Below are 12,790 nucleotides of genomic sequence, written 5' to 3'. Positions count from 1 at the left end.
GTATCATTAAATATAGTGAATCTTTGTCTCTGAATAAGCCTTTACTGATTATCATTTACTATTTTGTTTTTAATATCTGTTCACAATCCTTCATTCTCAATCATTGGATATCCTGATTTCGCCGGGATATTCAATCGGTCTTTTGAGTATTCGAGTTGGTGTGTTCTTGTCAAACCTTTGCTAAGGTTTCATCCGACTGACGGTCCTGACAAGTGTTATCAGAGCTTGAGTAAGCTCACTGAAGACCACGGGACTGAGGGTTTGTGAAGAAGCTTGAAGATTCACTGTGCTACTATAAAAAACTCAGATCTGGTGAAATGGAAGACCAGGAAGTATCAACCAACAAGATTCCAAGGCTGCTTGGACAAGAGAACTTCATAAAATGGAAAGTGCTATTTGAAGCTGCAGTGAACTATAACGATCCAGAACTTTGGATGGCTATCACTGAAGGGAACTATGTTCCTTCAGCAGCTCCAAACAACAACGTTGCGGTCGATTTGAGAATGAAAAAGAGGGATGATAAAGCTCTATCAATGCTAAAGTTGGGGCTCTCATGGGAAATTTTAACCACTGTAAATCATCATAAAACTGCAAAGGATATGTATGATGCGGTGATTGAAATGTTTGAAGGAAACACTGAATTGAAAGATATTAAGAACGACAGACTGAAGCAGCAGTTGGACATATTTAAGTTTAAAGAAGGAGAAAGGTTGAAGTCAGTGTTACAAAGGTTCATGACCATTGTGAATGAGATTAGGACCACTGATCTGCAGATTTCCGATTTTGAGCTTAACAAGAAGCTTCTTTCATCTCTATCTAGAGAATGGTACACTGCAAGCAAGTTTATAAAGGAAAAGGCAAGCTTTCCTAGCTTCAAATTGGATGATGTGATTGCCTTTCTTAAGGCTGCTAAGCATGAAATGATTGAGAATCACATGATTAAGGAGGATAAACCCAGTTTTCAAATGAACAATGCTCTAGTAGCACCAATGGGAAATCCTTCTGTCAAATCTCATCAACCAATCATTGAAGAACCATCAGAAACAGGCTCAACCTGCAGTGGACAGTCAAGATTTAACGTCCAATTAATTGAGGATGAGGCTCCATCTGCTGCTGGTGGACAATCTTCTTTCCTACACAACAACAATGCCCATGGAACAGATTATCAAGCATTGTTCTCTATGTTTACTGAATCATATCATGCCTTTGTCACCAAGAACTTGGTCAACACAAGTATTGTGCAGGAAGATCTTGAGCAAATTGATGCTGATGACTTAGAAAACATGAACATAAAGTGGCAGGCAGCTATGTTAGCCGTGTGAAGCAAAAGGTTGTATAACAGAACTGGAAGAACAAGCATTAATGGCCCAAATGAAAGAATCGGCTTTGACAAATCAAAAGCCATCTGTTATAACTGTCAACAACCAGGACATTTTGCTAGTGAGTGTAACATGTCGAAGCAAGTTGGAAATCAAGTGAATCAAAACCAATTCTATCAAAACCAGAATCAGAACTTCCAGCAACAAAGAACTCAAATCCCCAACCAGAACTAATATCAACACCAAAACATAAACCAGCAACAAACCTTTCAACCTCAGAGAAATAATCAGATGCAGGTTCACACAAATCAAAACAGACCATCTCAAAATGGTCAGCAAAGGGATCAAGGGAATGTAGCTGTTACAAGGGTGGCTCAGGATGGAGAGTTTGACTGGAGTAATCATGCTGTAGAGATGGAGAAAGAAAATGTTGCATTCATGGCCAAAATTCATGATAAGGCTGAATCTTCCAACACTCAGGTACATTCTGATACTTCTGTTTCTGATCTTCTTGCTACAATTGATGAATTAAATCAGGAGGTTGGAAAACGGAAAACTGAATGTGGAAGGAAGGATGTATTCTTGAATGTGTATGAGGCTAGTGAGGCTACATATGAAAGTCAAATCAAGGGAATGGAGGATGATTGCATGGTATCATATCAAGCTCAATCCAGAATGAGAATTGATATAGAAGGACTAAAGAAGATGTTTGCTAAAGAAAAACTCAAGAATGCAGAGTTGTTGATTGAAATGGAGTTTTTGAAAAACCTTGTATCTACAGGAAACGTTATTGGTCATGTTGACAAAATGACAGAGGAAGAGAAGTACAAGAAGGTACCACCACCTTTCTGTGACAGTTACCCTTTGAAAGTTGATAAAGAGAGCAGAAGTGAGTATCTCAAACAGTTCAAAAATGTGTTTGATGATAAGCCTGAATTTATCAAGCAGTATGATGATGTGATTCTAGATCAGGATGGAGAATTTGTGATGAAACAGACTGATAAGTCAGAAACTGTGATTGATGAACCGCCTCAAGGAGAGAAAAAGAAGTGGAGTGAATACTCTAGTGAAGAAAGAAACTTTAGCTATTGAAGCTCTAAGTCATCCAAGGAGAAGAAGAAGAAAAGAACAAATAAGAAGAAAAGTGACAAAATTCCTCTTCTGCCTCCTATGACATCAAAGGTAAGAAAGCACCATGAGAGAATGAAAAGAGAGCATGTTCCATTTGATATATGTGCTAGACCACAGCCAGTCATCAAGAAGAGATCAGAATCACAGCCAGTCATCAAGAAGAAAATAGAACAATCAATTAAATCCTCTTATGATCAGAGTCATCCACCAATCTACCCAGTCTTTTCTAATCATGAATTATTTGATGTTGGTGATGTGGATAATGCTCCAAGAAGAACATATCCAAAAGAACAAAAGGGAAGTTCTTCAACAATGCCATCCAAGATGAAGAAAATTGTTTTTGTCAAAGAAAAATATCCACAAGCAATTGATCTCAGCAAGCCATTCAAGATGGATTTTTCAAGCACTTTGAATCCAAAGACATCTTTAGGATTTGACTTCCCTAAACCAAGTGACAAGATCAAGGACAAGAAACTTCTTGAAGATTTGGGAAGCTTTGCTAAAGTATTCTACAAGAAATGTGATGCTTATGGGCATCACACTGACTCTTGCTGGATTCTTGAGGATATCTTTGAAATTCCAAATCTGGTTAGTGGCTATGACATGAAAAGCTACAAAGAAATGTATGAGAGATACTTGAATGGAAATAAAAACCCATCTGAAGATAAGAACCATCAGCCTATGTTGGAACAAAGGCTCAAAATAATTTTGAAGATCAAAGAAAATGACCAAATCCTAAAAACAACAGACAAGAACAGAAGGTCACCAAATGAAGAGAAAGCTAAGAGGAGACCAGGTGTTCTGAATGGTGATGAGAAGTTTCTGTTAAAACAAGGATTTGAACCAAGAGGATTCAAGTGGAAGACAAACAAAGAAGTAGAAAAAGGGAAGGAAAAGGTGATTGAGGAAGTTGATAGTAGCATTAAAGTGTCTGCTATGTACCTTGGATCAGAGACCGACACTGATGAGGATTATGAAGTAGTGTATGAAGATCTACCACCTGTTCCAATCCCAACTTCTGATGCATCCTCCACTATCTCTGAATTACAAACTGATGGAGTTTGTAACTCAGAATCAAACTGATTCCTTTTGTGTGTGTGTAGGAACAGTCCATGAGTAGCAATGATCTATGGTATATGGACAGTGGATGTTCAAGGCACATGACTTGTGACAAGATTGCATTAATTAATTATGTGAAGAAATATGAGGGACCAGTTGCATTTGGGAGTGATGAAAATGGAGGAAAAATTTTTGGGAAGGGAACACTCACAAATGGCAAAGTATCCTTTGAGAATGTTCTACATGTTGAAAGACTACAGTACAATTTGCTGAGCATTTCTCAAGTATATGACAAGGGATACAAGGTTGCCTTCAATAATGAACATTGCCTGATTTTGAAGCCAGAGTTTTTGATTCCAACCGAAATGATTATGATGATGGCTCCAAGAAACGGCAACCTCTATGAACTGAGAATCAATACTGCAACTTCAAGAGGTGGTTCATGCTTTGTATCAAAGGCAACTGAAAATGAAACAGTGCTATGGCATAGGAAGATGTGTCATGTAAATTTAAAGAACATGAACAAACTAGTGAAAGGTGAACATGTTGTTGGGCTTCCCATAAGAGAGTTCAGGCTAGAAGAAAAATGCACATCTTGCATAAAAGGAAAACAACACAAATCCTCACACAAGAGCAAACTGATAAACACAATAAATGAGGTCTTGGAATTACTTCACATGGACTTGTTTGGTCCAGTGAGTGTTCCAAGTGTTGGAAAGAAGAGATACTGCCTAGTGATAACTGATGATTTTTCAAGATTCACTTGGGTATATTTCATGAGTAACAAGGATGAAACCCCAAACCTGATCAAATCCTGTGTTCTCAAGATGGAAAATCAACTTGACAGGAAAGTGAAGGTAATTAGAAGTGACAATGGGTCAAAATTCAAGAATGACACGATGAGTGAATTCTGCACTTCTAAGGGTATTTTCCAGCAGTACGGTGCTCCTAGAACCCCTGAACAAAATGGTGTTGCAGAAAGGAGAAATAGAAATTTAATTGAAGCTGTAAGAACCATAATTGCTGATGCTAACCTTCCTGTTACCTTCTGGGCAGAAGCAATAAATACTGCATGTTATGTGCAGAACAGGGTTCTACTTAACAAGGCTTAAAACAAGACTCCAGATGAAATTCTCTACCAGAGAAAGCCTTATGTGAAGTTCTTGAAGCCTTTTGGATGTAAATGCTCACTATTGAACACAAAGGACTACTTGAACAAATTCCAGTCCAAATTACTGGAATGTTTCTTTGTGGGCTATTCATCTCATTCAAAAGCTTATAGAGTGTATGTGAAAGAGCACATGGTGGTCATTGAATCATTTGACATAATCTTCAATGAAAACCAGTTCAACAATACTGATGGTCCAAAATGGCTATTTGATCTTGAGAAAATGATCAAATCATTTAAAATCTATAGTGAAGACATGGATGATAGTATGTACAGAACCAGCTTTGAAGAAAAAGAAAAAGCAAAACAAGTTGATCTGAACAAACTATGGACCTCAGTTGCTCCTAAAGCAAATGGTTTTGACTTTGGTAGAAACATCCAAGAAGAAGATGAAGTATAGAGAGTTGGACAAGAGGCTGCAGTTGAAATCTCAAATGAAGGTCCAAGTGTAATTGAAAGTGAGCCCATCCAAAGTCAACAACCCTCTCAGACTGAAGAAATGTCTCAGTTGCAGACCCTGTTTGAATCATTGCAGCTAGGAGGAAATGAGGCATCTACATCAAAACTCAATGATGTTCAAAACTCTACTGAAAATCAAGACAGATCTGATGACGAATCTGCTGAGATGAATATGACAAATCTAGAAGAAGTGTTTGTACCACCAGTTGTTCAAACTACCTCTGTAGAAAGAAATCACCCTACAAAGAACATAATTGGAGATCTACATGAAAGAGTTACCAGAAGTGCATCTGAAAGAGCAAATATCTGCCTGTATGCATGTTTTCTATCCCAAATTGAACCAAAGAATATCAATCAAGCTTTAAAGGACAACAGCTGGGTGGAAGCTATGCAGGAGGAATTAGCTCAGTTCAGAGACTTACATGTGTGGGACTTAGTGGACAAGCCAAAAGGCAAGTATGCAATTGGTACAAAATGGGTCTTTAGAAACAAGAAGGATGAAAGGGGGATAGTGATTAAGAACAAAGCTAGATTGGTGGCTCTAGGGTGTCTACAAGAAGAAGGAGTAGATTTTGAAGAGGTATTTGCTCCTGTTGCAAGACTAGAGGCTATCAGGATTTTTCTAGCATATGCAGCATCAATGAACATTAAAGTCTATCAGCTTGATGTAAAATCTGCATTTCTGAATGGAAAGATAGATGAAGAAGTTTATGTCACTCAACCTCCTGGATTTGAAGATCCAATTCATCCAAACAAAGTCTACAAGCTCAGCAAGGCACTTTATGGACTACATCAGGCACCACGAGCCTGGTATGATGAGCTGTCTAACCATCTGTTAGAACATGGTTTCTGCAGAGGGGCCATTGACAAGACTTTGTTTTACAAAAAAAAAGGAAAAGATTTGCTACTCCTGCAAGTGTATGGGGATGACATCATTTTTGGCTCAACAAATGAACAAATGTGCAAGGAATTTGAGCAAGAAATGAAGTCTAAATACTAAATGAGCTCAATGGGAGAAATGAATTTCTTCCTTGGACTGCAAGTGCAACAGAAGGCAGATAGAATTTTCATCAATCAATCAAAATATGTTCAAGAGATTCTCACCAAGTTCGGGTGCCAAGACTTCAAGATAGTGTCAACACCAATGGACACACATGAGAAAATGGTACCTGATGAAAAGGGTGAGCCAGTAGACCAGCATGAATATAGGGCCAAGATAGGATCATTGATGTATCTCATAGCATCTAGGCCAGATATTATGTTTGTTGTGTGTGTCTGTGCAAGGTTTCAAGCAAACCCCAAGGTGTCACATATGCTAGCAGTGAAAAGAATATTCAGATACTTGAAAGGAAAACCAGACTTGGGAATTTGGTATCCAATGAACTCTTCCTTTGATTTGATGGCTTACACTGACAGTGACTATGATGGTTGCAACATGAGTCGAAAATCAACTTCAGGAGGATGTCAGTTTCTTGGAAACAGACTCGTGTCATGGCAATGCAAGAAACAAACCACAGTGACAATCTCTACTGCTGAAGCGGAGTACATTGCTGCATCTGTGATGTGTGTCTAATGACCCTATAGAAATGACCCTCACAACTAAGCTTTAATATTAAAACGAAAATCCTAAAACCACACACAACCGGCAAGTGTACCGATCGCAAGTAGTATAGACTTAGGAAGTCCGAGTATCGAAAACGTGGACACATCAGAACGCTAAAGATCACTAACCCTAGACGAGACCTACCTTAGAATAATAATTAATTGATTTTTGAATTCTTTTAACTTAACTGAACTAACTGGATTAACTAACAAAACTTACCAAAAATAGAAAACTTAACGGAAAACTAACTGTGTTGACTTAAGATGGAGAAAAACGTCTACCTAGGTCTGAATCAAATTGTAGGCCTAACAAGCTAATGGATTGAATAACTTCAAGACACCGGTCCCTAAAGATGACACGACTAAGGATCGCTCGGGCTCACTGGATCACCTCTCAGTCTCACTCAACAAGCCTAAACTACTCAAAATCGCCTAAAACGACCAAACCGGGAAGTAATTGCTAACGTGTTCTAATGAAGGATCACCTCTCGGTCTCACCAACACTCGACCCTAATGGTAATGAATACTACACAACCAAGGATAGAGGAACAATTCAACTTAAACCAAAATAGATCAACTAGTCGCTCAAAACACCTAAACCTGACAAGAAACGAACTCGCTCTCGCGCAATCCTTATTCTAGCATGCAAAGGCAATGAGACAACCCTAACTTCTTATCACCTCTCGGTCTCAAAGAAGGTGTCTAACCACTGTACTTAATCCAAATAATCACGCAACAAAACCCTACGGTGGTACCTACCGCAAACAAACCCTAAACACAAAGTCTAGAATCAAACAATGCACCGATCAATCAATACAAAACTAATCAACCGACACACGGGGTTTATGCAATAAATCACCAAAATTTCCAGCCCTTAAACACAACCTATTTCATGTCTAAATCAAACTTTACAATAGCAATTCAAGTCCATTAATCAAACAATCCATTAAACTCATCAAAACTCAACAATTTTCATCTTCCCTAGGTAGAACTAACAAGATTAGCCAAGCATAATTTTTGGACAGCAGCTAATGATCAAATAAAACATTATAAAACTCCTACTAATCATCTCAAATATCATTCAACAATCAACAATACTCATAAACAATTCAATCTATCAATCAATTGCAAAAACTAGTAAACAATTGAACAAGATAATCAAAGTAATGAACAATGTGAAAAAATGAAGGATATATGATGAATTTCCGGCCGTTCCTTGCTGTGTAAACTGATGTCGAACCTTCCCGAGGCTAGATTCTTGTGTATTCTTCCTTCTCTAGCCGTCACACGATCAAACCCTAGCCGAACAACACTTTTTTTTCTTTTTTTTTCTTCCTGCTGCTGCTGTTGCTGCTCCTGCTGCTGCTGTTGTTGCTGCTGTGCTGCTGTTGTGCTGCTGTTGTGCTGCTGTTGGCTGCTGTTGTGCTGCTATTGCTTGCTGTGGTTGCTGCTAAATCCGATCAGCAGCCCTCTTTTCTGATTAGGGTTTTATTTTTTTTATATAATATAATATAATATGGTCTTGGGCCTCCATGATGCATACGGGTCGGGCCTTGAGCTTTGTCTTGAATTTGTATGCGTAAAAGGCTCGTAAAAAGCTCGAAAAGTCCCAGTTTCTTCCTTTCTTTTACCCAAAACCTACAAGGTTATTAAACTTACGTAAAACCTAAATAAATCAAGTAAAAACACATAAAATATAATATATTACGTAGATAAAAGGTACGGAAAATACGAGTGTTTTACAACACATCAATCTGCCTGCTGTGCACAGGTTCTGTGGATTCAAAACCAACTGCTAGATTATGGTCTGAATTTCTTATTCACACCTGTTTATAGTTAAGAATCCAGTCCAACATTCTAAGACTAAGCACATTGAAATTAGACATCATTTCATTAGGGATTGTCAGGAAAAAGGGCTTATAGAAATGAAAAGGGTAGACACATCTGATAATTTGGCTGATTTGTTCACCAAACCTTTAGATAAGACCAGGTTTCACTTTCTGTTAAAATGCCTAGGAATGATAAAATGCCTCATCAGCGTATCTGCCTACCATTGGCTAGTTCTATAGTATAAGGCGTGTCTAGCCTACTGGTTGCTAGGCCTAGGGAGTTTTTAAACTCAGTGGATATGAAACTTAGGTCAGCGCCAGTATCAAATAAGACAGATGCAAAATGGTCGTTAAGTAGAAACGTACCGGTTACCACATTCGGTTCTTCTTTTGCTTCGCCCGCGCCGATCACAAAGGCTCTCCCGCGAGCTTGGTTTCTCTTTTGCGGGCAATCCCGACTGAAATGTCCTGGCTTCCCGCATGCGTAGCAGTTGTCATTTGCTCCAGCTTCCTTATGGCAGTTTATCGCCTTGTGCCCTGGTCTGCTACATTTGGCGCATACGATGCTTGCGCATTCACCCTCGTGGTGATACTTGCATCTGCTGCACCATGGGCGAGGCCCATTGTACCCTTTTCGTGATGGCTCCAGGGCTTGTATCGCGTAAGCCCTTACGCTCTCCTGTTTCTTGAATGGTGGTTGCTTGGAGTCGGACCCTCGGTGGTGAGAGTTCCATTTTCTCTTGGGGTCAGAGGTTCGCTGCTCGTTCCCGCGCGAGGTCAACATGCCCGCATGGACCGTATCTCTTGTAAGAGTGATGGCCCGCGCCACTGCCTCATCAAAGGTTGGAGGCGCTGCGGCATTGAGCGGAACTCTGATAACATGGGGTAACCCAAAGATATACCTCTCTATTTTTTTCTCCTCCGTGTTCGCCATATCCGGCACCATCTGGCAAAGTTCGTTGAATCGGTTGTTGTAGGCGTCGATATCAGTTCCTATCATGGTGTGGTTCCAAAATTCCTGCTGTAGACTCTGAATTTCGGCGCGAGAGCAGAACTTTTTCATCATCATTTCCTTCAGCTCCTCCCAGGTCTTGTGGAGAGCAACTTCTCGTCCCAATGTTTTCACTTGAAGCTTCCACCAAGACGAGGCCGCTTCTTGAAACATGCAGGTCGCGTAAAGGACCTTTTGATTTTCACTACACCCGCTAATGGAGAGAACTGTCTCCATTTTGTCGATCCAGTTGTAGAGCCCAATGGCCCCTTCGGTGCCCTTGAATGGCCAAGGCTTACAGGCCATAAATGTCTTATAGGAGCATCCTTTGTCCAAAGCTCCTGATTCGGGTTCTGGGGTTTCGGTCTCTTGACGACCCTGACTTGATTCGGCCTTGCTGGCCTCATGCGTTGCGATCGCCTGTGCGATTATTTCTGCGAGTTCCTCGGGTGTCATGGTAATTCCCTTGGCTCTGGTTGGAGGCATTCTCGTTTTTCTTAAAAGAGAACGAAAATATATCAAACTTAGCGCATGTACCCTGAGCACATAATGTTCTTATCCTTAGTGTTCACTAGACATTGTGTGACCCGTGTTCCTAAGTGTGTGTGTGGTTTTTCTTTTGAAAATATTTTCTTTGCAAAATATTTCATGCGATTCCCCTACGGTTATAGTCTAGGTTAAAACTTCTTTCCTAGTTCGCTATAACCAGTGCTCTGATACCAATCTGTCACACCCGGCCCTAAACGGCGGAAACAGCCGGGTGCGCGCGAGTGGGAATTGATAATCAAGCACGGGTCATTGCAAACATTCAAATAAATTTTCCATTTCGCATGAAATGTCTAGTACAAAATACATTACATTGTTTAGAATTACATATAAAAACATCCACATATGAAAAACGTTGAAGATTTCCGCGCCATATCCCTTTACACGGCAGGAACAACCACGCGTGTGGAAGGGATAGAACTAAAATCTTCCAAAAGCCATTTTTATAGATGTTCTGCGTGAAGTGCTCTATGTGTGACTCCTTGCGCTACTAATTATCACCTGAAAGACACGTAAAAACATTTGAATCAGTATAAACTGAGTGAGTTCACAAGTTTTGGTGACTTGATAAATCGTATTGCATCATATCTTTGATAAAACCATATTGAAACATAGTTCTGATAACATCATTAAAACATATTCTTGATAAAGCCGTCCCGCGGGTTACGCGCGGACATTTCTGAAAACCATGCTCGTCCATGCAAAGTGGCGCTGCCACTACGAGCGAAAATAATACCGTCCCGCGGGTTACGCGCGGACATTGTGCTCGGAAAACTAGGCGCTCGTCCATGCAAAGAGGTGCGACCCCTACGAGCGGGCTTTACAACCAGTAGTACTACCCCATGACCATACTAGGCACTCGTCTATGCAAAGAGGTGCGACCCCTACGAGCGGGTTGATCAAACACAGTAGTCCCTACCCTTAGAGTTCCATTGACGAAGTGATCACTTTCTTGTTCTTGCGCACTCACATTGAAAACCAAGATAAACACCATGAACAGATAATCGTTTGCATTGCTTGTAAATATACCATGATAAAACATAATTTAAACACGTGTCCCTCGCCCCGAAAACAGTTTAAAAACAGTGAAAATAGGGGCTGTGAGACTCACCTGTGATTCTTGTTAAGTGATGGTTTAGAGAGAGATTAAACGAGATTCGGGTTTCCTGATGTTAGCCTCGAAATTGGAAGTCTAGTGATGGAAACGGAACTGGAAACGGATGCTCGGGAGATGGTTAGTGCAGAATTACAGGTTTAAGAGAGGAGTTTGAAGTGTGTTTGTGTGATATTTTTATTCAAGATTTGATACTTATTTATAGGCAAATTCAAGGGAACACAATCCCTTGATTTAGGGGATTGAAATCTTATTTATATTGGGTGTAATGATGACAAGGTATGGGGTTTATTATTATTTATTTTAGGGATGGGGGTGATGGTCCTAGGGAGTGGTTATAAAGATTCTGACGGATTTGACAGTACATGCAGGACTGTGGTTGGTGAGAGTAGGTGCGGCTGACAGCTGACATTTCGTGTTACAGTATACTTTTCCTGGTACTGTTGTCAGTGTGCAGTCAAAAGGTAAAAATCTCTGAAACACGCAATTGGTTCTTTCTGGGCGGGGGTAATCCCCTTACATCTGAAGAAGACTAAGTGTTTTGTGCGTGTAGCCTTGCGCGTATAGCCTTCTGCGTGAAGGCCATTTCTTTGAACGTTGTGGGTGCGTAACCTTCTCGTAGTCAGGGACGTTGAGTTTCATTTGTAGATTCTCCATGAGGTCTTGGTATTTCAACATAGTGATCAGTTATGTTAAAGTCAATTCCATCTTGGAGCTTCAGACAAACTAGCTCTCAATGTTCCCGCCACGCGGGGAGGTTAGTTCCCTTTCCGCACGTGCACAAATGATTTGATTATTGAAGAGGTATGCACCCGCCTTAGCATCAAGCGGGGCGGCTAACCCATTAGACAAACGACATGAAATTAAGTTATGAAAACACAAAACCTGTGCGCGTGGCGCACATAACATATGCCCGCGCTGATCCTAACATGGCGCGCATCGCATCCGCGCATGGCGCATATAACATATGCCCGCGCTGATCCTAACATGGCGCGCATCGCATCCGTGCATGGCGCATATAACATATGCCCGCGCTGATCCTAACATGGCGCGCATCGCATCCGCGCATGGCGCATATAACATATGCCCGCGCTGATCCTAACATGGCGCGCATAACATTCACAATCTCCTAATAATTAGGTTGGTTACTTGGTTTATGGGATTGGGAAATTACCGGGTGTCACATTCTCCCCCTGATAGGAGAATTTCATCCCGAAATTTAGGAGGTGTCGCTGGTAGGAGCTATTCTTTGGAAGAGGTATGGGTACTTTTTGCGCATTTGGTCTTCTCTTTCCCAAGTGAATTCAGGTCCACGCTTTGAGTTCCATTGAACCTTTACTAACTTGATTCGGCTTCTTCGCAACTTTTGTTCTTTCCAATCGGTTACTGCTATAGGCTCTTCCACGAAGTGTAGCTGTTTGTCGATATGAACCTCGTCCAATGGTAAAATTAACGTTTCATCAGATAAGCACTTCTTGAGGTTGGATACATGAAACGTGTCGTGAACTCCACTAAGTTCGGCGGGTAAATGGAGTTTATAAGCAACTGGACCGATCCTTTCCAGGATCTCAA

This window comes from Bidens hawaiensis, unplaced genomic scaffold (assembly GCF_021521415.1).
Source record: "Bidens hawaiensis isolate Kalapana, Puna unplaced genomic scaffold, B.hawaiensis_p1.1 tig00006302_1, whole genome shotgun sequence".
NCBI lineage: Eukaryota > Viridiplantae > Streptophyta > Magnoliopsida > Asterales > Asteraceae > Bidens > Bidens hawaiensis.
Note: the sequence above shows the minus strand (reverse complement) of the source record.